This window comes from Pezoporus occidentalis, unplaced genomic scaffold (assembly GCF_034315485.1).
Source record: "Pezoporus occidentalis ecotype Australia unplaced genomic scaffold, CSIRO_AGI_Poc_V1 ctg251, whole genome shotgun sequence".
Lineage (NCBI taxonomy): Eukaryota > Metazoa > Chordata > Aves > Psittaciformes > Psittacidae > Pezoporus > Pezoporus occidentalis.
This window is the reverse complement of record NW_026914406.1, coordinates 222,671-250,669: the sequence shown is the minus strand read 5'-3', so window position 1 is coordinate 250,669 and position 27,999 is coordinate 222,671.

Below are 27,999 nucleotides of genomic sequence, written 5' to 3'. Positions count from 1 at the left end.
ACACCTCACACTAAACCATGCCACCCAAGGCTCTGTCCAACCTGACCTTGAACACCAACAGGGATGGAGCATTCACAACCTCCCTGGGCAATGGGGAGCATAATAATGTCTTCATTTCATAGGTAAGGGAAACTGAGGCATGGGAGAAAGGTTTGGCCCAAGAGCTGGGAGTAAAACAAATGGACCCTGAGGTGCTTGTTTGATGATGTTGTAATTACTGATATTGATTTTTGCCTTTGTTGAGCTACTGGGTTCCTTTCACTAAACCACCCATGCAGAGATTTACTGGGAAAACAGAAGTTTGCAAGTTTTCCAAGCATCCCAGCGTGGCAGAACCCACATGAAAGACACCTCCTTTTTCCTGGAGAACTGCTCCAAAAAGCCTACTTTTAAGACACTTTTTAATCATTAAACAGATTTATATGTGGACCTACAATCAGACTTGGGGTACACCATGTCCTCTCAGTTTCAAGTCACCATAATGACATTAAATAAGGATGTTGCTGTAAATAGATTAATGTCTGAATAATACTGCAATGCTGATGTAACCAACCTCATCAGATATGTTTTGTGGAAGGATTTTTCCTCTTCCACTTGTCCATGAGTTGTTTCCACGCAGTTTAGTGCCCCATGTTCTGGGAGCCCATGTTATGCACCACCCTTGTCAAGGGTACATCACTCTTTTCCCTCTGTTCACCATCAAAGTTTTACATCTCAGGCCTTGCTCTAACAAGTTCTTTGCACACTTCCAATGCTTTCCCTGCTAACTGCAAAATCTTAATTAAAAGTTAATACAGATCATCACGGAGAGCCCCTCACTGAGCCCCAGCTCAGCCTTTCTTCAGTCTCATGTCCCCCAGCAGTATCCGGGTCTCCATTAATCGAGGTTAGAGAGAAGGAGTGCATCGAATGGTCTTTGGGTGCTGCTGAGGGGAAGTCTCTTCTTCCATTCAAACTGACTTTGGCAATAGGCGTGATTTAGGAAGCCGGGCTCTTTGCATTGCGATGTGCAGCCAGCTGAGGGCAGGAGAAGCCCATGCATTAGGCGAAACCGTGTGCGTGTATTTGTGACTGCGAAAGAAGGGGAGAAGTGGGAGGGAAGGAAACAGCCCTGCCCTGAGCATGCTTCCTGCAGCAATTCCTCCTGTTTCAAAGCTCCGTGACTGAGTCTGGTCCCAAAAGAAGGACTAGAGGGAGGCTGGGATAGGGGGTGGTGATGTTGAACACCCCAGAGCTGCAACTATAGGAGGGGTGCTGATACTATGCACTATACCAGTCCCAAGCATGAAGAGGAGTCCACACAGACCTCAAAAGTCACTCTCCAAAGACCCTGGGATGGAATAACCCTGCTCATGGACTCAGGCAGGTGAGGGACCACTGCAGTGCAGCAACTGGTGGCTAACGAGCTCCCTTCAGGCAGACAGATGGGAGATGACATCCTTGCATTTCCTATTCTGATGGAGGGATGCTGTCCAGGCAACAAGGAAGGTTTCTGTGATGGGCAATAACTGCCATTAAGCTGTTCCTGCTGACAGTGCCTATGACCACCCACCTTGGACACCATTTTCCACATGACTCCCTGGGTGTGCTGGGTAGTTCAAACCCCCTTCGCAGTGGGGCTGAGATCGGGGCTGTTGAACAGCACCAGTTTCCTTCAGACCCAGCTTCACATCCAGCCCTGCCTTGATAGTTAATAGGTCTTGTCCTGAGCTTGTTTGCTGCAGCCTGAGGTCTGCTCCTGCCCATTCAAAGCTCTTAATGGCTTTTCATCATTTGAAGATTTGAGGATACATTACCTAACACCACTGTGCCACGGCCATCCTTGTGTCACACATTACCACAACCATAGATCACTCAGTTTCTCCTTTGTCAGTCCAGGACACAGTCTCCATAGGGTGACGAGGGACAGTGTCACACTGGGACATCATTTGCTGATGATGTCTTCAGACCATCCTGCTCTGGTGAGTGTGTAGTGCTAGGTGGAAAACCCAGACATTAGGGGAAAGTGGTAATGCTGCAGGGAGTGTGATGACCCGAGTGCATCTCAGGCAGGCTGCTTGCACACTGGTGATAACCAGTTTACTCTTATCATAGAACCATAGAATAATAGAGTGGTTTGGGTTGGAAGAGACCTCAAATCTTGCCCAGTTCCAAGGCTCTGCCACAGTCAGGGACACCTTCCCCTAGAGCAGCTTGCTCCAAGCCCCTGTGTCCAACCTGGCCTTGAACACTGCCAGGGATGGGGCAGCCACAGCTTCTCTGGGCACCCTGTGCCAGCACCTCAGCATCCTCAGATAGGAAGGACTTTTTCCTTATATCTAATCTAAATCCCCTCTCTGTCGGTTTAAAAGATCATCCCAGCTTTGCACAGTTCCAAACTAACCTCTGATGCATCTGTTGACAGCATGTTTCTGAACCCTTGCCTTTAGTACCTGCAGTATCTCATGGTCTCGTCAGTCCTATCACTTAGATAGACTCCTATTTTCACTATAAACTTCCTTTTGCTCACTTCTGCATACTTTTTGTTATTATTTATTATTGTGCCTTGTCTCAAAGTTAGGCAGGAGCCTTCATGGTTTTCATTTTCTGCTTAACGTGTCTCTAAGCACAGACACGGTGTTCTGAGATACAGCTACTGTGTTTTCCCTCGGGAGTACTTAATATTGCTTCATTCCAGTTGGTTTTCTTCCTGTAAAATAAGTATTACTGCTCATGTAAGAAAACCAAAGTACCTTGGGGTAGCTGACAAGGCTTTTCTCCCTCTAGACCATTCACATGGTTCATATATCTTCTGAAAACGTTTTGCCTGCCTCTTCAGGTTGGATTGATGGACACAGCTATGTCATAACTTGGACAGAGAAGTGGTGGGGCTTCAGCATTCCTTTCCCTTCCCAACATGATGTACAGGAAAGGTGCTTAACATTTGCTTCCGTGCCCTAAATTTTAAGCCTGACTTTTAAAGGGTTTTGGTGGTTTTTTATGAGTATCTTTCTCTTAGGCTATTTTTTGCCTTCAGAATTGGTTTGCAAGCCTCATTTTCCTTGAGACTTGTCAAAGTATGTTTGCAGGAGCCTCATAGCTTCTTTTCGCAAGTGTTTTCACCTGAACAGGAAGCAACAGCATTTTATATCTCTGACAAAACACGTTCTTTCTCCCAAATCCTATGCTGCGACTTATCCTAATTAAGAAATCAACCTAAATGAAAGGGGTTGAGTTTGCCCGCAAAGCTCTTTCTGCAACAATTTTTCACCGTTCATCTTATGTACTGTTGCAAAAGCACATTGTCTTGGAAATATCGTATTTTGAATGCTTCATGCAACATTCATATTGCCTAATTTTACCCACCTACAAGTTAAGCAGCTATATTTTAACCAACTACAAAGGTGAATCAGAGGAGTGAACTGAATTGGTTGATCGGTGCAGATCAGCCCTCCTATTACATGCAAGGGCTGGAGTGGTGTTTGATATTGGCTAGAAAAAACAGTTGTGATAGCTATTTAAAAATAGAAGTATATTCTCATAAGAATATAAATATATTCTTATAGAAAGATAAGATATACATATAAGAGTTATGTATGAAGAATTGATTTTGGGTTTGAACCAAATGCAAAGGCAAACTGCCATACTAATGTAACCAGAGCAATGCAATAATATGTGCTTGAAATCATCTCTGTGTTCGAAACTAGCACAATATTTTAATGCCTTAGCTAGAAGTGCTAAGAAATTGCCATGAGAAAATAAGACAAAGAGTGTTTAAGAAGAGGTGGCTGTTGGGAGCTTTCTAGGCAACATTTCTGGATGCCCTGAGGACCTCAATGAGAAAGAATTCCACATATTCTAACCCTTGACTTCAACAGAGGCAATCTCATGGTTTTCTGTGATGAATTGTAGCATGACTGGCCCGAGATACAACTAGAACAAGATATTTTTAATGCTTCCCTGTGTCTGATGGACAGCATCCCACCCAACAGCCAAGCTGCTGAACATCAGACTACTTCTGAGCTTTCCTCAGTAGTCAGGCTTGGAAATCTCCACACATTCTGCAACAGAGATTCTCTTCCCCCAAATCTCTGCTTTTGCCAAGACCCAGTGTTTCAGGGCATTTCTGCAGTGAGGGTGGTGAAACACTGGCACAGGTTGCTCAGAGAGGAGGTGGATGCACCATCCCTCCCTGGAGACATTCAAGGCCAGGCTAGATGTGGTTCTGGGCAACCTGATCTAGTTGAAGATGTCCCTGCACATTACAGGGGGTTGGACTGGATGAGCTTTGAAGGTCCCTTCCAACCTAAACCATTCTATGATTCTATGTCCCACCAGGCTTCTGGAAGCTCTGGGAGTCAAATGATCTTGGTCTCATCCCATTTTACACTGCCCAATGGATGAATGTGATGGCAGAATTTCCCATGTCAAACATCCCTGCACAACCCAAGTGGTGCTGCATCCTGGTGACTGAGCAGCTCAGCACAGTCAAGTGTCCAAACCCCTCTGCCAGCCAGCACCCAGAGGTAGCTCTCCTAAGGAATACCATTTGCAGGCACAACACACTGCAGCAGGTAGCACTTGTAACACAAACCCAAATAGCTATGAAAAGCAGTCAAACCACAGCCTCAGAGCTGCTTGCCTCCACTTCAAGCATGACTTACTTACACCCATCCTGCATCCCGAGTTGTTTGCAGGCAGGGAGAAAGACATCTGCATAATCTGAATGTGCTTGGTTAGTTAAATCACCTCTAGCAAATAATTTGCTTTCTCTGTTAGCACAACACAGCTAACTAACACAGTCTGTTCGTGATACAAGACTGGTCCCCAGTGCTGGAAATCCTGTGCTTCATTAAAGAATTCAGTCTAATCACTGCAGAAGGGGCTAAAAAGCCACCGCATTCCTCTCTGCGAGTCCTTTTGAGGATGCAGGGTAGGGGTTTCTTAGAGCAGAGAGCTCAGTCATTCAGCAAGGAAAAGGGTAATAAGATCCATGCAGCCGGCATCCACAGCAAAGGGAGAAACACGTGTAAGTGTTTTAAACTGGGGCCATTGCTCTTTCAAACGATTTACCAATGGAGGGCAGAGGAGAAAGGCAAGCATAGGGACCGGGCGAATTCTCCTCCTGGCAAAGGAAGCCTGGATATCTTTTTTACACAGATCCTCTTGTCCCAGTCCAGGGATAAGGCTCTGGGCTTATCACAGGAATGCTCAAGGCAAAGCCATCGGGACCTGCAATGCGGGAGGTCAGAGAGCATGGTCTGATTATGGGTATGGGTTTGAGCCTGCAGGCAAAGGGCAAACTGCTTAAATTAGAAACAAAAGAGGAAGGTTTTTTTTTTTTCTTTTTTCTTTTTGGATTCACTTTCAAAAATTGAATTAAAAAGAAAAAAATAGAAGGACAAAAGAACGAAGGAAGAATGCCCGAAATACACCAAACACAAGAACACAAGTCTGCCTCTGTTTAGGGCCTGGCTGGAGATGAAACCCAAATGTTTCTGAATTAGAATAAACCCCACAAAGTGAAGGACATTGTGTTTTGATGGGTTTCATTTTATCCTTTGATAATTTTTCATTTGTATCCAGCAATGACATTTCATTCGGGGCTCTGCCTCACTGCACATTTTATTCTGGAGCTTGATTTCACGCTATTGCTGCATACATCAGTGGCTCCAGAGATTCGGTAACTTGGTCCTGCTCCTTAGCAAATAGACACGTCTGCGGTGTGCTTTGCTGTAGATACTTTCACAAGCCATTTCCCCATTGTGCAGTCTCATAAGTATTCCTCCAGCATGGCGTTTTCTTCCGTAGGAAAAAACAACAGCAGTGAAACTGAGAGTCAGAAACAAGTAAGCAATTTGTCAATGGCATCTTTGGACAATTAAAAATCCCTGCGTCTCTGCTTGTTTTCTCTATCCTCAAGAAGAATAGAGAAAACTGAAGATGAAGTACAAGGAAATGTACTTGCTGCTCATCTGACTTAATTAAAATCCAGGAACAGGGGGGAAATTGCAGAAGTGCTTTCATCACTGTTGGCTCCAAAACAACCTAAGCAACTGATACTGATGTCAGCTGGGAACATCAGGGGTACAGTATGTCTTGGCTTTGAGCAGAGGGAATGGTTTAGGTGATCTTGCCAAATCCCTCTGCTCTTTGCTGAGCCTATTTGTTGCTGATTTGGAGAGGGGGTGAAGCTGTCTCAAACCATGAGTTAAGTGTCCTGTGTCTCAGTTAATGCACTAGAGAAAAGAAGATGCAGCCTTCCAGTACCTGAAGGGGGCTACAAGGATGCTGGAGAGGGACTCTTCATCAGGGACTGGAGTGACAGGGCAAGGGGGTGATGGGTTCAGACTGAAATAGGGGAAGTTCAGGTTAGATATAAGGCAGAAGTTCTTCCCTGTGAGGGTGCTGAGGCGCTGGCACAGGGTGCCCAGGGAAGCTGTGGCTGCCCCATCCCTGGCAGCGTTCAAGGCCAGGTTGGACACAGGGGCTTGGAGCAAGCTGCTCTAGTGGAAGGTGTCCCTGCCCATGGCAGAGGTTGGAACTGGATGATCTTAAGGTCCTTTCCAACCCAAGCCATTCTAAGTTGGGGCTGTTCAGCCTGGAGAAGAGAAGGCTGCGTGGAGACGTCAGAGCAGCTTCCAGTATCTGAAGGGGGCCTGTAGGGATGCTGGGGATGGACTCTTCATTAGGGACTGTAGTGACAGGACAAGGGGTAATGGGTTCAAAGCAGGGGAATTTTAGGTTGGATATAAGGAGGAAGTTCTTTACTGTGAGGGTGGTGAGGCACTGGAATGGGTTGCCCAGGGAAGTTGTAAATGCTCCATCCCTGGCAGTGTTCAAGGCCAGGTTGGACAGAGCCTTGGGTGATATGGTTTAGTGTGAGGTGTCCCTGTCCATGGCAGGGGGGTTGGAACTGGATGATCTTAAGGTCCTTTCCAACCCTAACTGTTCTATGATTCTATGATTCATGACACAAGGAATTAGTCAGGGTTCAAAACCCCATGTCCTCATTCCAAGAGGAGATGCTGAAAAGGGTGTGTTTGATGCACAGCACTCATTGTACAGTGAATGTACACAAGAGGTGAAGTTTTGCAGGAGCCTCTTTCTGTCTTTGCAGCTTTACCTTTCTGCAGGGGACCAGCAACTCTCTTACATTATTATCCCATTCAGAGGAAGCTATTTCTTCAGCTTCTCTGGCCTGGAGACCAACTTCTATGGTATAGAGATTGTAAATCCAACAGCAACCTTCTTGGCCCAGCCTAAGGGTTATGCTGTCCTGAGGCTCAGCATACTGCCTCACCTCTGGAAACACCACTTTTGAGAGATGAAACACATCTTCTTGGGGATAATTCTCTACACAGTGGCATATCTGCTGTATTACAACATTCAGAGCCAAGAAGGGGAGAAAATGTTAGTGGGAGAGAAGCAAAGCAGATACTTAACACATGGGAAAGAGCTGTCCCTCCCCACTAATTCAAATGTTCCTTCAGCGCGTCCCATAGTGTTTGGCCTCCCTGAAGTTGAAAATATCTCGAGGAACAGCTGCTTCCATCATTTCCCTTTGAAAACAGTCATGTATCCAAGAGGCTGCTTAGGGAGTTTTTCCCAGACACCTAATATTTTTACTCCACACTGTTGCCCATTAACCTGTTAACCCCTTTCATGTTTTCCGAATCATCCCACTTCCTCCATCTCAGGCTGTCATCGAGATCTTCCCTTAGTCATCTGCATTTGACCAAAGCACATTGCTTGGTTCTGCAGGGATGCAAAGCTGGCTTGAACCCAGATTTGTAGCTTCAGGTTCTCCCCCTTTTCTGCTAAAAATTGACCCAAACCAATTTTCTTGAGCTCATAATTTCTGTTTCCAACCTGAAGAGCAGATTCTGTGCTCAAAGCATGTTCCTTCTTTAGATACCCCTATTGTGCTCCTTCAGAAAAGAGCCCTGCATATAAATCATAGAATCACAGAATGGTTTGGGTTGGAAAGGACCTTAAGATCATCCAGTTCCAACTCCCCTGCCGTGGGCAGGGACACCTCACACTAGACCATGTCACCCAAGGCTCTGTCCAGCCTGGCCTTGAGCACTGCCAGGGATGGAGCATTCACAACCTCCCTGGGCACCCTGTGCCAGGGCCTCAGCACCCACACAGGGAAGAACTTCTGCCTAAGATCTAACCTGAACTTCCCCTGTTTCAGTTTGAACCCATCACCCTTTGTCCTATCACTCCAGTCCCTGATGAAGAGTCCCTCCCCAGCATCCTTGGAGCCTCCTTCAGACACTGGAAGCTGCTCTGAGGTCTCCACACAGCTTCTCTTCTCCAGGCTGAACAGCCCCAATGTTCTCAGCCTATCTCCATACAGGAGGTGCTCCAGCCCCTGATCACCCTCGTGGCCTCCTCTGGACTTGCTCCAACACCTCCATGCCCTTCTTATGTGGAGGACATCAGAACTGCACACAGTGCTGCAAGTGAGGTCTCACAAGGGTCCAAGAGAGGGTCAGGATCACCTCCTTTGACCTCCTTCAACCATCCTGGTTACGAGCAGTGTGATCACAGTTGCAAATGGCTAATGCCAGAAGGTGAAATTTCTTTTGGCTGAAATGACAAAGGATGGTGCCTGTGGGCCAGGGAGTGGTGCGTTATGCTGTTGTAGTTCAGTTTATGCAGTCCATTGTGGCTGTGATTTACAGCCTGCTGATGGGTGTAGCGTGGGTACTCGGTGTTGTACTCTATCGAGAAAGGCAATCTGTGTCCTGAAGAATGACCATCTAAATAGAGAAGCCAATGTGGAAAGAGGGAAATCATTTACCCATTCTGTTAAAATCAATCCCCTTGAGTTCTGTAATTAATAGACACAAAACAGGCTGTAGCCAAGCAGGGATCTGAACCCAGGTCCCAGACAGTGCTGCAATCACAAAGCCTTCCTTCCTCTATTATCGGTGCATTAGGAAAAGGTCTTTGCGACCTAGAATGATCTTTAAATGACTCACTTTTCAATCGTCCAGCATCCCCTTTGAGGGGAGGAGGGATGGGAAGAAAGGCAGAGCTTTGGTTATTGTTGTTTTCCATCTTTTTAATTTGCAGCTACATTGCTTGTTAGTCTAAAAGCAAATTGAGACAAGGCTGAAGTAACCATCTCAGCAATAAAAGCTCTCTGCTGAGACAGACCAAACACTCCATGAAAGTGCAAGCAGGGGTGAAAAACTGGCTGCTCGAGCTAAACAACAGCTCAGGTTGACTTTCAAAGGCAGTCAAGTCTCATGCCCTCAGTGGGACACACACACACAGAGCCATGTCCTAGCACCCCCTTCCTGCATACATTTAGAGCCCTTTTCCTGCTCTAAAGGGGACCTCACGTTGGACGCAGCAGGGGGACCAGATCCATGTTGCACTGACAGCAATGTTTTGCCAGGTCTTTTGTCTAGGGTGGGAGAAGGATGCTGATCAAAGCATCCCTAATGCTTCCATGCAGGTGATTTCCTTTTCACGGGGCCTGAGGGATATGATCCTGGATCACCTTGGCTGCCCCATCCTTGGCAGTGTTCAAGTCCAGGTTGGACACAGGGGCTTGGAGCAAGCTGCTCTAAGTGGAAGGTGTCCCTGCCCATGGCAGGGGTTGGAGCTGGGTGAGCTGATAGGAACTGAAGTGGTGTTTTATTTGAAGCTCTCCATAGAGAAATAGTGAACATTCAAGTGAAAGGGTGAAAGGAGGAGCCCAGGAAACCTTTCACAGCTCAGCCAGAAGCGCTTGCTTCCCTGCAGAGCCGCAGGATGGATCCAGACCCACCTCAGTGCTGGTGTCAGGATCTGCTCGTGGGTTAGAGGCTTTTGTTCAGCACTATCTCCTGAACATAGGCTGCGTGTCATCATGGAGCTTTTCCAGGCTTATCTGTGTTGAACCTCTCAAGGCTCCCTCACTAAACCCCTTCTGTCTAATGAAGTAATTGGATTAATAGGCAAAAAGCAAATCAGTGTGCTTAATTGATGCTCCCAGGTAAATCAGCACAGGTAGTGCTCATGTTTAAGGGCTGCTCCCGAAGGGAAAGCAGAACTGAATGAAATACTTTTCCCAGCTTTCTCACAATGCCCAAAACTGATGTGAAAGGTTGTGATTTTCTCCCCGTTTGCCTTTTGTGCTAGGAGTCATCTGGATCTCTCCTGTCCTGTTTGTATGTGGCTCATACTCCTGGAATATACCACGGGTGAGTTGAAAACTGATGGGGCTGCAATATTGAACACTGAGAAGTGTGAAGGGACTAATATTTAGGGATGGAGGGTTTTTTCTTATGCCTGGTTTAATTTGTACTCTTCATTTGCCTGCATGTAACTGAAATGCCTGTTAAATGGTTGGGAGGAGAAGTACTTTTGCTACAAATCCAGCATGCTGGCTCTCTGAGTTAAGGGCTATGCAGGTACCAAGGGCTTCTGCCTTTGGCCTTCCAGAGGAGGGCAGACCTTCATTCCATCCTGCTCTTCCTCAGGATTAAAGAAGCAAGGGAAATAAATCACAGGTATGAAAAGAATGCTGTTAAAGGGAGAAACAAATACTCAAGACTTCTCTGATTTCCTTTCCAGCTCACTGTTGCAGACATGACACATACAGGTCTTTTAAATCAGGGGGCTTCATGATGCGTTGTGTCTTCAGTGACTCTGGGTTGCGCCGTGGTAGCTTGACTGTTGTGCTGCACCACAGACACTCCAAGGGAAGGATAGTGATGAACAGAAGACAGTGAAGAAGAGAACCAAGATATGTGAGCAGCCTGGAGGAGCTGGTTTATAGGCTGAGATCAGAGAGAGCTATGCAGGGCAGAGCAAGGATAGAAGGAGGTTTATGAAGGCTATTCCTCACAGGGATTTTCTCCACCTCAAGAGCAGGGAAAGACTGGAGTGGGATACCGGAGGTTTCCACAGGACTGTGGGACAGCCTACACTATTTCCTGGGACACTTTAATCATTATGAGGAACGGCTGAGGGACCTGGGGCGTTCAGTGTGGAGAAGAGAAGGCTCAGGGGGGACCTGATGGCTCCCTCCAAGTGCCTGAGAGGAGGATGGAGCCAGGAGGGGCTGGGCTCTGCTCCCAAGGAACAAGGGATGGGACAAGAGGAAACGGCCTCAAGCTGCACCAGGGCAGGTTTAGATGGAGCTGAGGAACAATTCCTGCCCCAGAGGGTGCTCAGGCATTGGAACAGGCTGCCCAGGGCAGGGCTGCAGTCACCGTCCCTGCAAGTGTTCACACAGCGTGGAGACGAGGCCTCAGTGCCATGGGGCAGTGGTGGCCTTGGCAGGGCTGGGAACGGTTGGACTGGATGAGTTTAAAGGGCTTTTCCAGCCTGGTTGATTCTATCACCCTGTGATTTTACTACTCTTAAGTCAGGGTGGCTCAGAGCCTGTGCTAGGGAGAACACAGGCAGCACTGATTGACAGACCCTTTTCTCTTTGGATTTAGAGTCAGCTTCTTCTTGCAGCCCCTTACGTACTCCTGCAAGACCCCATCAATGCAGAGCTCTCCCTATGCCTACCCTGGGGAATCAGCACCTTAGCAGCCGTGTCTCGGTGTCTCTGCTCCCTGCACGCAGCCTCTGCCTCTGGTCTCACGATGGCAGCATCGTGCTGCAGCAGAGCCCAGCCGGCATCAACGCGGTGGCTTCCCCCAGCAGCCTCTTCCCGAATGATCCTGCCCCTTCCCTGGGGCACATCGAGCGGCATCGCTCGGGAGGCAACTGAACCTGTGGCAGGGACCGCGCTACAAGGTTGGGGTACAGAGAAAGCCAGCACTGGGCAGAAGATGGGACCTTGCCTCCTTGCTCCAAGCAAAGGAGCTGTTTGCAGCGGACTGCCTCCCTTTTTCAGGATGTATCCAAAGGGTTCCTGTAGCTTGGCCCCTGATTTTTTCCCCGCTCCTAAACTTAAAAGGCAGTGGGTAACTTTGTGTGGAGCCATGGAGAAATGCCCAGTCTCGAAGGTCCACAACGAAGGGATGTGGATGCCTGGGACCAAAACCCTGTTTCACCGGCACCTTTGCATTGGCAAGAAGGGTGCTTGCTTGGAGGAGAAGACAGCAATGCCTTCTATCTTTGGTCTAACTTCAATGTATCTTGCTGTCGAACACAGGTTCCTGAAGGTTTATGCTCTGTAGTGTCCATGTGTAGCAGGTCTGTTTAGGTAGCAGGGCCGGGACAGACCCCATAGCGCATCTTCTCCCACCATCCTACTGCACGTGTCTTCTGGCTAGCACAGTGATGGGACCCAAGCCTGCTTTGGGAGGAGGACAAGGATGCTGAGGGCACAGGAGGGTTGGTTTCTGGCCCTGCCTTTACCATTAGCTTTTTACCTGCTTGTTCATGTGCTGTAAAACCATCCCCAGTATTACCTGTGAAAGCTGGGAGTAATTTGGAGAGGGGGGTCTGGAGTTTGGGAAGCGTTTTGTACGAGGTAGGAGGGGTTATGTGGGGACTCCAGGCAGCACTGGAACAGAACTGCATTAAATCAAAACCATATGTCTACAGATTTACTTCCCTCTGATCTGGTGTAGATGTTTGCCTGGCCCTGTGCACAACCAGTTCAAGACATTAATCTGCTAGAAAGCCTGTTTTTTTTCTTGGTTGGATTTATTTTATTCCTCTTTAGAGAGCTGAGCTGGCACACCGAGGTGTTGTGCAAGAGCCAGACTGACACCAAGGACATGCTATGAGGGAGGGAAGGGGCAAGGTCAGAAAGTTTGTAGACCAGTTCTGCTGGTTCTGTGAATGACGCTTTCACAGGGCCAGGATGCTGCTGCCTCCGAGGGTTTGCTTCTCTCCGGATGCTCAGATGCAAAGACAACCCCACAAGAGCATCACATGTGAGCCGAGTTGGTTACTGTAAACCCAAGCTCTCCCTTCCAAATGACAGTGTCACAAGCCACTGGTGACTGACCCCCCCATGCTTCAGACTTCCCTCCCGAAAGACATGCAGAGGGAGGCTTCTTGACTCCTCTGTGTGAAGGAGCCTTAAATCACAGCCAGCAGTCCTCACAAACTGCCCATTGATTTTTTGCAGCTTTCCAGTGTGGCAAGTGGCACCGAGTTGATACTGCAGATCCATAATTACTGCTTTGTGATCCCAGATCTGAAGGCCCTTTCACAGGCAGAGGGACTGCTAAACTGCCCCTGAAGATGAGGGATAGAGTCGTGGAGGGATTAACAGCCAAGGCATTAAATGAGCTCGGAAAAACACAGGCATAGGAGACGAAAAAACATAATCTGAGCTGTGAGTGAAAAACATTCATTTATGGAATGCTTTCTTTTTTGCAGAAGGCGGGTGCTTCTGAAGCCATCTAAAGAGCTGATGTTCTTGTTGCTTGTTTGCCTGTGAAAGCTTGAGTCGGACAGTTCGGAGCATAGACTTCCCAAGACGTGGTTGAGACAGATCAATCTGGAAGAAAGTCTGGGGTTAATGCTCTCTGTTCAGGCAGTAAAGCAGTGACACTGGTCTCCAGTGAAGGACGAAGGGTCTGGTGCAGGGCCTGGAGCACAAGTGTGATGGGGAAGGGCTGAGGGACCTGGGGGGTTCAGTGTGGAGAAGAGAAGGTTCAGGGGGGACCTGATGGCTCCCTCCAACTGCCTGAGAGGAGGATGGAGCCAGGAGGGGCTGGGCTCTGCTCCCAAGGAACAAGGGATGGGACAAGAGGAACCGGCCTCAAGCTGCACCAGGGCAGGTTTAGATGGAGCTGAGGAACAATTCCTGCCCCAGAGGGTGCTCAGGCATTGGAACAGGCTGCCCAGGGCAGGGCTGCAGTCACCGTCCCTGCAAGTGTTCACACAGCGTGGAGACGAGGCCTCAGTGCCATGGGGCAGTGGTGGCCTTGGCAGTGCTGGGAATGGTTGGACTGGATGAGCTTAAACGGCTTTTCCAGCCTTATTGATTCTATGATTCTATGAATATGCTGCACTGGGAAACTGCTCTGTGGTGTTGGCACCCACTATGAACCTACCCATGCTAAAGGGGCAGAGGGGTCATTTTAGACATCCACTCCTTACCAAGATGGACAAAGCTTGATAGTGTGAGGGCTTTTCAGACCTGGTGATGGATATCCACTGGGACTTAAGCAGAAAATATAGACACACACATATATATATAATTGTAGTATCATAGTATCATAGAATCAGTGAATGGTTTGGGTTGGAAGGAACCTTCAGAGCTCAGCTAGTTCCAACCCCCTGCAATAAGCAGGGACATCTTCAACTACATCAGGTTTCCCAGAACCACATCCAGTCTGGCTTTGAATGTCTCCATACACGAAGAAATATAGATACATATATACACACACATATATATCTATAATCATAGAAAAGTTAGGGTTGGAAAGGACATTAAGATCATCTAGTTCCAACCTTCCTGCAGGGATGACTCACTCTAGACTACTTCGCCCAAGACTCTGTACAATATATATGTATCATTTTATACAGGGAACAGTACCAGCATTCTCATATGTGCTGGGATAAAAAAAAACCCATCAAAACGCAGTGAGAGCCAGGGAAGAGGTCTCAAGGACGGATGCAATATCCCACTTAGGGATATCGGATGTCTACACACCTTGAAATAAAGAGGGATTTGTATCAGCTGGAACCTATAGGTAGATAAAGAGCCCACTTCAACAGGAAAAAGAAGCCATTATCCATTGCACAGTTAGCTTATGAGAATGAAAAAAGAGCATTTGGAGAAAATATCTGCCCATTAAATATGAAGTTAAGAGCTTGGCTTAGGTACAGAAGGGGAAAAAAAGGCTTTTGATTAACTGGTAAAGCCAGTGGTGATGTTGAGATTATTCAGGGCTTATTGCTTTTATGAAAAGAAAAAAAAGGAAAGAAAAAAAGTAAAAACAAAAGAGGGAAAGGGAGAAAATAAAATAAAAGACAGCCTGTTTTACATTTTTGGAGACATGAGTAGATTGCTCTTGCCAGGGTAATAAACAGTAGCTTTGATGCATCATGCAAGGCTGGTTACGAAGATGAAATATGTTACCTCTTTGGGTTTAAAAACGGTTAGAGGCATCTTAGGTGACAGCACAACCTTCTGATGCCTCCATGGAGGGAAGATTGACTGCACCAGCCTTGCTCGTGGTTACTTAATCTCAGTGTGATTCTTCTTGATGGAGCAATGGGAGGCCTTTGGTTTACGACATTTAGATGGACCCATTAGGAAGTATCAAGAGGAGAGTGATCCCAGGGCTCCTTCTCCATGAAGAAAAGTGGAAGAAGTAGGAATGGTTTGTCCATTGGGGGGGGAGAATTTCAATCTGTAGACGGCTAGCAGAGGGGCAAGGAATATGCTTTTCTCCATAGTGTAAGACATGAAGCTCTAATATGAAATCGAGGGAGGCTCAAAAGAAGAACTGAAAGGCATTTCCTAATGGGGTAGATGGTTTGGGAGGGGCAGAAAGAGTCTCACAGCAGGTTAGATGCACATCAATCTGGAACAGTCCAGGCAGGGTTGAGGCTTGGCACTGCATGGTGACACATGTCAAGATTCCTCCAAGACTTAATTGTCATGATCAAAGCTGTAGATGGCATGAGATTTGGGGAATCATAAATGTAAATGACAAATGAATAGGATAGAACACTGCAGAGTATTCTGCTTGTGCCTCTCTTATAGTGGCTCACCAAAGCAAAGTCACTGCTTCCTGGAAAGTGGACATAGATGATAATTCTGAGACTGTTGGAATAACCTGCAATTGGAGTCAGTGGATGCCTCATCCCAAAGGGACTTTGGGATTGTCACCTAGTCAGAAATGGATGTAAAAGGAAGCTCTGGAGTGATCAGCATAGTTTATGGAAATAGCACTGACTCTGATTTCCTGCTATGGGTAATATAGGAACTCAGAGCTATCTGAAAGGTCCTTTCTAGCTTTGAATTATTCCCCTGTTTCACCAAGTCCATCATCTCTTATGTCTGAGTCTGCCTCAGCCAGAGGTTTTCTTCATACTCAAGACATCCATCACACAGAACTGGACTGTGGCCATGCCCTGTGTGCAGACAGGACTTGGCTTCCTATGGCAGACACCCATGACAGTCAGGGTCTGTTACAAAGAAGGATTCCCTTGCCTAGTCTTTTGGCTGAAACCTGATGGGATTTCAGCTCTGAATTCCCTCATTTCAGCATTTTATTTTTTCTCTAAGGCTGGAATTTCATTGCACTTGTTCTGAAATGACTTTTTGGGAGTATCCTATGAGACACTAGAAATGAGCACTGCAGAAATCTAGTTTTCCTTTGCTGATTCAGAGGGAAGAGAATGGCCCCATTTTACTTGTTTTTCATCTGTCAACTCGAGAGGACAATCCCCTACCACAAATTCCTGGAGGTCCTGAAAACATCATTTCCATAAGAAAGCTCACACAGGACACCATCAAAAAGTGGTGGTCCGTTGCTCAGCTCAGTCCTCTCGGCCCCTCACGTCTCAGCATTCAAGACCCTCCATTTAGTGGTACATGACCAGTGGGATGTGGGGCTGATCCCTAACCCTGCATTGCAGCCTCATCTGCCACGTGGTGGGAGAAACTCACAACCCCTCAGTGAGCAATCAAGAAGTCCAGGAGGACCGGAGTAGATCCTCCTGTTTGCAACATGAACGTTCACTCCCAGCTCTCAGTGCTGTGAAAGGATTTCAGGCTTGACCTGGCTGCTGCATCCCCTTCCCATTGCCTACACTCTCCCTCTAATCTGTGTCTGCCTTCCCAGTGAGTCCCTCCAGCCATAAGGAAAAGCAGAGGCTGTGTGTGCTGCTAGGATAATTAGAGTGCTGCAGGGTGCTTGGTATGCAGGCAGTGGCTGTGCTATTGCTTAGGGAAAGAAAAAGGGGAAAAAAAGAGCAACTGGAAAAAAAAAGCCCATTTGCTCAAACAAGCACTTGATTCAATCTGGTCTAAGGGACGCTTGCAGGAGGTTGGAACTGGATGAGCTTTAAGGTCCCTTCCAACCCAAACCAGTCTGGGATTCTACGATTCTCTGCTTCAAACCTCTGCAGAGAGGCATTTCTCCTGGTTGCTGTAGGGGAGAGCTGTCCTTGGATGGATAACCAGGCGTTTACCCCATAGTATGTCAATGCTATCTGCTGATGGCTGCACAGATGGCTGCAAGGGGCTCTGCCATGTGCCTTTTGCAATGAAGAAGACTGCAGAACCACAGTTCTTCCAGGGGTGGCATGTTCTGTGCACCCTTCAAAAGAAAGGGCTGTGTTGAGGTGTGGTGGAGCTGAGATGTTCTGGTTTGCGTGTTTAGGGATAGCTGACCTGGTGTTCAAGGCCAGGTTGGGCAGATGGGAGCTTGCAATGCCCATGGTCATCCCCCATTCCCATCAGACTGAAGCCAGCATAAAGCCTGTGACTTCCCACTAAAAGTGGCTGCTTTCCAGGTGGAGGTGGAAGAGTTAAACTTTTCCCTTCACCTAAACCACATGCACAAGGCAATAATAGTAACAGCAGGGACTACAGCAGCACTTCAGAGTCACAGGCAAGGCTGAAGCACAGCACCTGGCACACAAAGGCAGCAGGAAACGTTCCCCACCTGAAAACCCCATGGGCTTTGGGGACAAGAAAAAGGGATGAGAAAAGGCACATCATCCTTCTGTTTTACAAGGAAGGAGATAAAGCACAGAAGGGATCAGTAACACAGCCCACGAGTAGGTTGTGGCAGAGCTGGTTTCACAGGAGGGCCACGTTATCTGAACTCACAGGGCTGTTATCTGAAGTGCTCTGCTGCAGGTGTACTGTTTCTCTCCAGCTCAATGCACCCAGTATGAATCAAACCTGGGTATAGTCACAGGAAGACAATGAAATGTCTAGTGCTGTTCTCATAGCCCCAGCAGATCCTGGGGGATCTCAGGGTCCTTGGGTATCCTCGAGAAACCAGAGGATCCAGGTAACACAGGCCAGGAAAAGACATTATCCCACAGCCTTGTTCTGTGTACCCTCTAGAGCTCTCCCAAAACGATCCACCATCTCTGTTGCTGTGGTGAGCATACTGCTACTCAGGATGCTTTGCTTTTTTGGGTAGCCCTCCAGTTTTCTGGCATTCCACCAGCCCAGGCAGAGCAGAACGTGGCCGACATCCAGAAATCCCAATGAATGTCACAGTGACTCGATGTGATTGCCTGAGCACATGAATTGAATTAATACTGATGTCTGCGCAGATGTTGGCAGATATGCTAACCTGCCCCAGTACAAAAGGTGCTATTATCTTCCCAAGATCCTCCTCCAGTGTTTCACAGCCTGGAAGTGAGGACAATTTCCCCAGTGCCAGCAACTCTTGCCTGAAATTAAACTAACTAAGCAACTTCTCTTTCTTGGACAGCTTCAGGGACAAATGAATTGTCCTTCTAGCTTCATGAACTACCCTTGCTGAGAAACACTGAGATGTTCTTCTAAAACAGATTCACTTTTACATTACTGAGCTCTGAGCGCCCTTCATTCCTGCCCCTAATTATCTTGTCCAAATTTCTGCCTATCCTGTCAATTCCCATTTTCAAATATCCAATTCTCTTTCCCAAATTTAGCCACTTGCACTGGCAGTGAGGTATCAAAATATCTATGAGCTGTTGCCCTGGAAGAGCAATGGAGACAATGTGATACCTGATGAAAGCCATTTGAGTCCGCTTGGCGGACAGTGTATGTATAAGGCCAGGTTGGATGGAGTCTTGGGTGACACGGTTGAGTGGAGGTGTCCCTGCCCATGGCAGGGGGGTGGAACTGAATGATCTTAAGGTCCTTTCCAACCCAAACCGTTCTGTGATTCTATGGTTCTAAGGAAAGCAGAGAGAAGGATGTGGATCTAAGCAGAGTAAATGCACGTAAGAAGCGGGGCAGAGCCACCTTCAGGTTAGAGAAAGCTTGGAAGTAAGGAACTGGAGCTGTAATGGATTTCCTATCTTTTCCATTCCAGGTAAGGATTTACAAAGTGCATTAAGGCAGCAAAGACGGTGTTAGTCTGGAACAACCAGGCCTTGCCTTTTGGGGAAGTTTCCGATGCAATTTGTATATGCGGAAGGGGTAGAGGCTTCATCAGAGAGACAAGTTGCCAAGAGGTGAATTAAACGCTTCCTTCAGCATTGGAGAGAAAATCTCTTCCCCTTTGTAAGGCATGAGTATATTCTAGTATGGCTGAAACACAAAGAAAGAGGTCAGTGCCCCTGGGCTGGGCTGGCACTGCACCCAGCAGTGCTGTTTTGGATATTTGTTGGTGCTTGGTACCATTCCCTCACTGCTGTTTATTTTGTGCCTCTTGACTTTAGTCACCAAAGCAATCAGTAATTATCTCACTAAGCAGAATTTAAAGCAAGTGGAAGGAGTGAGGGAGGGAAATGCTTTTCTCCAAATAAACTGTGTTTTCCTAAACTGAACATTCCCAAGTGTCCGGAAACATTGACTCTGAATCCAACCAGATTTACCTAACTATGGATGGAGCAGCAGGTTATGGGTGCTCCAGAATTACAGATGGATGATGACAATAGTGAATACCTCATCCCAGAGAGACAAAAAGTTCTAATAGATCTATTACTTCGTGAAAACGAACTCCCTTGGCTTGAGCTATGCAGATGGTCTTGAGGGTTTCACTGGGAACCTCTTAGCTCTTGCATGCTGCGGTCAACTTCTATTTCACCCTGCCTCACCAGACAAGGCTTTAGAAACCAGGAGGCAAGCTGGACTCAGATTGCTTCTAACCCCACTATTTCTTATACAAATAACGTCCAGGTTTTCTTTATAGAATCACAGAACAGAATCATAGAACAGTTTGGATGGCACAGACCTTCAAAGGTCATGCAGTCCAACCCTCTGCAATGAAGGGCTTGGTGTTGTGTTCTCTGTAGACGATGTGATATCACTGCAAAATGAGTTGGAGCAGGGTCTCCCAAACCTCAAATGGATGGGATCAAGTGAGGCTCCACAGTTTCAAAATTCCCTCGAAAGCTAGATCCAGCTCTGACCCCCTGGAAGCGGGATGTCCCCAGAGATGGCTCCAAGGAATCCCATAGGTAAGTGTTATGGACGGCAGAGAGCTTGTCCTCATGCCCTGCACAACCCTGCTTCAGAGCCTCAGCCCATCAGATGGGCAGCTATCAGGATTCATGCTGGTGTGGTGCTGGTGGCCCTGATGAAACTAAGGGAGAGGAAGTAAGGTAAGGGAAGTAAGCTAAGGGACCTTAAAGTAACCCACTGAGGAATATGACTGACCTGTTCTAGGACCCATAGAGAACCATGCCAGCATCTCCTGTCCTGGCCATGCACATCTTTACTCAGACAAAGGGAGCATGGGCAGCCTGATCCCACCCTGCAGCTGACTGTAAAGAGTGACTGCAAACTCTTTTCAATGGAGCTTTCCTCCCTCTCCTCCCCTCCACCAACTATTGAGTCACCCTGAGTCATTTAGCTGTGGTATTTAAGTCACTCAGCACATTTTCAATGGGCTTTCCTCAAGCTGAGTGCTTTATGAGGCATGTGTCACAATGGATAAAGCTGTGAGTGGGGAGTTTGGGACTTTGGGATTCTTTTTCTTGTTCCTCTGTTTCTTCCTTAGCTCAAGATGATTCAACACTTATGGAACACCTAAAGTTGTGATAGACATGATGAGGGCTCTGGCCTGGCTTCATTCCTGGTGTCAGGGTGTGTGTATGAGTCCCCGTATCCCTGGTTTTGATGGAAAGGCAGAGACTGATTGTTCTGGTGAAAGCAAGTAGATTTGGGAGTACAGGATTTGGACAGTTCTCAAAGGGAGAGGCCTTTGAGAACCTCATCTGTTGAACCATTTCTAGTTTGAGTAAGTTGCCTGGATCCCTGGAGAATGTAGTGGAGAGACAAATGCATTTTCAGGGAAGATTTTTGTCCTACCACTCTCCAGCTGGGCTAAAAACCTTGTGAAGGTATCATAGGGTCATAGAATCATAGAATGGGTTGGAAAGGACCTTAAGATCATGCAGTTCCACCCCCCTGCCATGGGCAGGTACGCCTCACATTAGACCATGTCTTTAGCCATCTGCTATCAAGGGATCCCAGGGTTCAGGACACCTACCTTGCTAAATGCTAGCATAGGTGACATTGTTGGATCTTAGGAGAACAGACTTGCTCCAGTGAACAAGGGTCACTTCAGTGCTGGAGACCTGGAAGACAATAGGGAACTTTTTGGGTGTTAACTACTAAGGGAGCAGGCAGTCATCTAACTGGTCAGAAAATGAGATCCTGAGCAAATTTTCTTCCTTTTTGCCTTTCAATTCTTATTCATATCCTGGTATACATTGGAACTCGAAGTGGCTGGTTGCCCTTCCTGAGAATGGCTGGTGTCACTGAAATGAGAACACAATCAGCTTTAGGGCTTCATATTCTTCCTCTGCTCCCTTCATTCCCTCTTGCAGAAGAGTTGTTTGAAATATGTGCTGAAAAACTCCTTTGTCTTCCAGCACCCTAACCCACCTCAACAGCTCTAACAGGCACGTGTGTGCACACAGAAATGGCACAAAAGGCTACAACAAGCTTTGTTGCCATCGCTGTTGTTTTGATGCTGAACAAAAGGCCTGGCTCCTACCCCCCTCCTTGCTGCATCACCTTCAGGATTGTGTGTTAGGAATCAATGCTACAGATGTTGACTTAGCTGAGATGTTAGCAGGAGATTTTTAATACATTTCAGATACAACAACAAAGAGCAGATGCCAATTCATATGGAGGAAAGAGACGTTTTGATCTGAGGTGTTTTGGAAATGAATTTTCATGCAGACTTTATTTCCAATTTTATAGGTTTTGTTTTTTTTTTTTTCCTTGGAATGCATATTAAATGCTGATAGCCTGTTATCCTTGACCTTTAGAGCCTGTAAATTTGAAAATCCAATTCCCTGTGAAAAGCAATGCATACAATATGGACTTCGAAGAAAATGCCACAAAGTAAGTGTGTTATTTTCTTTTTGGCCATGCAAGGGCCTTCAACCAACTCAAAAAAGGCAAGAGCACAACTTGGGGTGAAATACAGTCAATAAGAAGAGAGGTTTCTCTAATTCCTTGCAGACTCTGGGGTTTGTTCACCCAGTGGGGAGGGATAAATGTTAAGTTTTTAGGAGAGATAATTCATTTTCCCCTTTCTCAGCACTCCAGTTACTGTGCTCTTTAACTCCTCTAGTGCTGCAGATGGGCTCAGAGCATCTTGGTAGAGCATGTCACCAGATGTGCCACTGTGTCCTGGTGGGATCGTCTTTAAACACTGCTAGACGATGCTGGAACATCATGACCGCCTTTGCTTTCTGATGTGCTGAAAGCATTCTGGTGACCTCCAGTTGTGTTGAGGGCATCCTTTGGAAGCTGCCTTTCAAATGTGCTGCAGATACCTCAAAGGAGATTCTCTTCCAGCTGTACTGAGATCACACCTGGGGAATTTTCTTCCATGTGATGTGGAGACAGGTCAGGAGACTTCTCATCCAGCTGTGCTGGTGGACATCGGCAACCCAGTAAACCCACTGCAGTGCCCAGGTTGCCAGGTATTTCCCTTCTCTTGTCCTCAGCCTGTCACCACCTTCTTAAAACCGACTTTAGTTGGGTAGAAATGCACTGGCACTCACACAGTCTACTCATAACAGGTAGCAAGACAATTCCCTCCACTGCCTAGGTTCTGGCCAGGAATTATGGCTATGTTATTTTTGCTTTTATGATGTCCTGGCTTTCTTCATGGAAAAAGGCTGTGTTCAAGAACTGTGTTAAAACCTATGAGTGTATTTACCAAAGGCTGCTGGATGGCAGTGGGGTAGGTAAGGTGGGAAATCCAGCCGTCTTAAGACCAAAATGAGAGAGTTTGGAAGTAAAAAGTCATTCATTAGCGGCAGTCTCCACAGACTTGCTGTCTCCTGTGGGCATCAGGAGGGCATGCTGACACTAAGGGGGAAAAGTTGGAGTTTCCATTCCTGAAGGATCCAGGCAAGATCCCACTGCTTTTCAAGCTATAGGCCTTTAGCAGATACACAGGACCTCAGCAGCCTGCATATCTGAAAAGCTGATCTCTCTTATTCTCTGCAAACAGTAAGACAGGCATTGTGGTCCTCCCCCATTTGTTTGGCCATCACCGAGCACCATGAGATGTGGATGCTTTCATAATGTCACTGAGAAACAGCTGTGGGAGGAATTACCTCTGTGTGCGGGCACTATAGCCCAGGAGCAAGGCAAAACAGGAATTCTTTGGGATCGGGTTTTCTGATCTTTATGAGGAAGCCAAACTTTACGTGAAATCCAAAGGCTGGAAAATCACATGGAGCTGAGCTCCCCAAAGGAAGGAGCTTTCTGAATCATTTTGCTGACAGCTAAGCTCTGTCTCAAATAAGACATAGCTCCTAAATCCCTTTGTGCATCCGGACCTTTCGGCCGTGCCCAGGCTTAAGCAGGGATGCTGTGGTAGAGCAGGAAAAGAAACCAGGTCTGTCAAACTCCAGCATGGGTCTGTGATCATTGGACATCTCACCTCTGGCTGTGCTGCTTCTGAATGGCATGAAATGAATCTTCAAAGGGCTACACAGATCCCATGCCCTCTCTCATCTCCATGGTGGCTAGCCCTTGTCTTTGCTGGCAGACAATGAAGCTGCAGGGTGGCTGGCACATACAGATACGCTATGCCACGTATGGCTTTTGTAATTCTCTTCTTCCCCTTCTTATATGCCCCCCCCCCCCACACACACTTTTCCTTCTAATTTAGAGGTCTAGATTAAATTCAACTTAATTAGAAGGATTATACATCTTATAAACTTAATATTTAATATGCAAGCATAAGGTTTTATTAAAGGTGTCCTAGGAGGAATGCTAATGAGTGATTGCACAATAAATAGTTGGATGGGAGAGAATATGATAAAGGAGTGGAACTTCTGGAGCAAGGGAGGGGCAAATGGGATGCGGATGCTTGGGAAACATCTCTGGTGACTGTTCAGAGTGCTGTTGTCATCTCCCTGCTGTTCACACAGTGACTGATCCAAAAGCAAGAGGAATTTTCCTTCAGTGTAGAGGGGAGAAAGGATTCAGGAGACTAGGGAAAATAGTGGGGAGGGAAGGATACGAGGAAGGTCAGGAACTAATGATTCTTGCAAAGAGAAGAAACTCTGGACAGATCCTTGGGCAACATGATCTAGTGTGAGGCGTCCCTACTCGTGGCAGAGGGGTTGGAACTGGATGATCTTAAGGTCCCTTCCAACCCAAACCATTCTATGATTCTATGATTCTATGATTCTGTGATGCAGGGTCCTCTCTGAAAGCCATGTATAGGAGTTTTGAACACCTCACTTACTGCCTCCATAAGTAAGTGTTGGAGGGGACAGGTTGGGTGTAGTTGGGGGGCCTTTACTGCAGGCCATCCATGCCTCCTTCTGCCCTCAGAAAAGCCAGGGTCCCACTGTGATGTGCAGTGTATCAAGAAGACCCTCCGTTCGTGCTGCCCCTTTGAACTGAGAGCTAAAGGGGAATTCAACTCTTCAAGTGTCTACAATGTGTGTGCCTTGTGAGCTGATGTCTATGTTCTCACCATAGACAAAAGAGATCTAATTAATACTGTCATCAAGATTTGGGGTGTGAGTCACTGGTCCACACGTAGGTGTTTGTTTTGGGAGGACATGACTTGCACTGTAAATTCTGCACGCCGCAAAAACGATGTCCCCAGTGGCTCTAAGGGATCAAAGGCTTTGTGATGGTAAGTAAAACGGGCCAGAGATTGCTCTTCAGCCTTGAGGCCTAATTCACACTTGGTATTTCCTTGCAAGAGTGCTAGCAGTCCCTTCCTCTTTGTCAGGATGCTTAACAATGAAATAGCATGGGCGCTGTGGGTTAGTTTGGTTCCTAGGACAGAGAAACCACTGCTCAAACACTGCTGTCTACTCTTTCCCTTCCTGTTGAATGACCTGATGCAGAAGGGTCATTCAACATCACAGTTGTGTAGTTTGGTGTCTCCACAGCAGCTCCTGGTAGCCAGTGGTTGTTGCCATTCAGCTGATGGATGGGAACTGGCTGTTCTGGTAGCAAAACTGTAGTAGCACTAGCTGTGTATCGTGTCTTGGTGCCAAAGCAGAGCTAAGTCGAGGCACATCTGGGAAAATGAGGATGGAAAAGTGCTGTGGTCCATCAGTGAACAACCTTAGAGAGTATGTGAGATCAGGGTGGGGAAAGAAGATACCAGCATGTAACTGGGGTCTCAGCGTGAGGACATGCAGGGCACTGTGAAAAGGCTGAAAGTAAGTGGTGGAAGGATGGGAGTTGGGTAGTGGGTAAATGGGTTATGGTCTATCTCCAGGCTACAGAACTGGTTCCATCATGGTCCTAAATGACCAGTGAGAGGAGAAGGCATCTTCTCCTGGAAACAAATTCAACCCAAGGTTTGGGGAGTTGGAGCATCCCATTAGGGTGGTCCTGTCACACTTCACATCTATGTTTTCAGGGTCTGTCCTTTTATCATGCCAAATCCTTTCCCTCTCACTCATTCCACTCATTTTCTCAGCTGTTTTTACCCAGACAGACTAAATTATCTCCAGCACTGCTGATGAGTGTTTCCATATGGGAAACTGCTCTCTGGAGGATGTACCTGAATCCAGGTATCCTTGGCCACCATCAGGTTTCATCTCAACTCAGAATCAATGCATGTGTTGTTCTTTGGCTCCAAGGGATGCACAAGATGTAGACAAACCAGGCTTCAGGTCTCATGCAGAGAAACACCTTTTTGTTTCAAGCCAGAGCTGGAAGAGCTGCCTTTGACAAGAAGGGAATTAAGGCACCATGTGAATACATTATTTTAGGTCCTTTGGATTTATGGCCCCTGGAGCCATCTCTGGTTGCTCTGGTCAGCGAACAGGGCAGTTTTTATCTCCACAGATGGCCCCCCCGGACCCCCATGCCTGATATTTGTAATTACAAGCAGGGATTATGCAAGAAAGAGATGGAATCAGCTATGAAAACCCAGTAGACAGCAGGGGAGCTTAGGCACCGGCTGGTTCCCATGGTGCGTATGTCAAACCTATGGGGATCCTGATAGAGGGATTAAAACTGAGGGGAGGGGAAGGGGGGGAAACATCTTATTAACATTTCTGTTGCATGCCCAGGGCTGACATGGTGTGCTGATGAATACTGGTGTAGTAGCAAAGCTTTCTTAGTGCCTTGTGCCCTGAGCAGCCTTGCAGTAAAGCTAGACATGGACAGGATATAACTCCTTTTAGGTACTACCTTTTAAGTGCAGCTTTGGAACATTTGGAGCACAGGTTGGAAAGAGGGGTGCTTTTTCTGGAGCAGGAATGATGCAGGAAGATAGAGGAGGGAAAAGTCCCATTCTCATATCCTTTCTACCATGCATTGTTGTATTAAGACAGGGAAAGCCTGGCACTGAGTTGGATATTTGGTGATGGGGGATGTCTATGCGGTTGGTCTGCTGTCCAGTGATTCCAAGAGCCCTGTCATTTCCTTGCAACAGCCCCATGCTGCAGTGCTTGGGAATGCTGGGCACTGAGAATAGGAAGCTGCTGGTGAGGCAAGATGAACAACACATCAGGACAGGGAGCTGTGCATAGGCACTGGGGTGGGAAAGGTGCAGGGACCTTGTGGAGGCACAGCCTACAGCCACTCCATGTCCTTACTCATACCCTGAGGGTAAATCAAGGACCAACCCCTAGGACAGCTATGGGCTGCTCCTGAAAATAACCAGAAGTCCTTGAACTACTCAGGGTTAGAAGGGCTGATAGGAAAAGGGACATCCAAACCTTACAAAAGGTTATCTGCCCTGGTTGATGAGGTTATTATGGTCACCAAAAAGGACAGGATCATGGGGAACCAGGCACTTCACAAACACAAGGCAGGAAGATGCTCCTTTGTCTTCAGGCAAGAAGACATTCCCTTAGGACGAAGACACCTACAGTCCTGGTAGGGGATGAATTCAACATCTTGTCTGAGGAGAGCAATCCGTCGCAGATAGCAGGTAATGGCCCTTGTTGGGCTGCACACACCTCACAAGGCTGCCGTGCGTGACAGGCAGCAGCAAATTCCCTTTTTCCTTCCTTCTCTCTGTTCCATGTGCAGAGGATTGGGAATTCCTGCTTGAGTGGAAATCAAACCAGACAGAAAATATGGGTGGTGACTCTCTGCAACCTCTTTTTGTCGGAAGGAGAGGGAAAATGTCTGGTAAAAGGAAAAGAAGGACAGAGGAGGAAGACACCGTTTGGGTCCGAACCATGCCTGCAGTTTGCTGCATCACCTCCTTTTATGAAAGCATCTAAACAAGACCACAGGAGCTGATGATTCAATAATGCACAGGGCTGGGAGACAATAAGATGAAGAAAAACAACAAAGCAAAGAGGGTTTTGATAACCGTTCATTGAGGCTGTAATTAAATCTTGGTTTCTGTTTGGAAAACAATCTCATTTTGTGCTCGCGTCCCGTCTCCCCACCACATCTGCACCCATGTTTTCTTCTGGGCAATTACTGAGCATGCTGTGAGCTGATTAGCAAATACAGGTGTGGCAGGCGCTCTGTACTGCATGGGAAAAGAGAGGAGGAGAAGAGAGGATGAGGAGCTTATTGCAAAGCCTGGTACCAGCCCTGAGCAGGTGGGAATCACAGAATCCCAGACTGGTTTGTGTTGGAAGGGACCTTAAAGCTCCTCCAGTTCCAACCCCTGACACGGGCAGGGACCCCTTCCACTAGAGCAGCTTGCTCCAAGCCCCTGTGTCCAACCTGGCCTTGAACACTGCCAGGGATGGGGCAGCCACAGCTTCTCTGGGCACCCTGTGCCAGCGCCTCAGCACCCTCACAGGGAAGAGCTTCTGCCTAAGAGCTCATCTCAGTCTCCCCTCGGGCAGGTTAAAGCCATTCCCCTTGGCCTGTCCCTACATCCCTTGTCCCAAGCCCCTCTCCAGCTTTCCTGCATCCCCTTCAGGCACTGGAGTTGCTCTAAGGTCTCCCCTTCAGGAGCCTTCTCTTCTCTAGGCTGAACAAATTTGTTTGCAGAAACCTACAACCAAGCTGTGGAGCCAGCCTGGTACTTTCTTAGGTGCCTG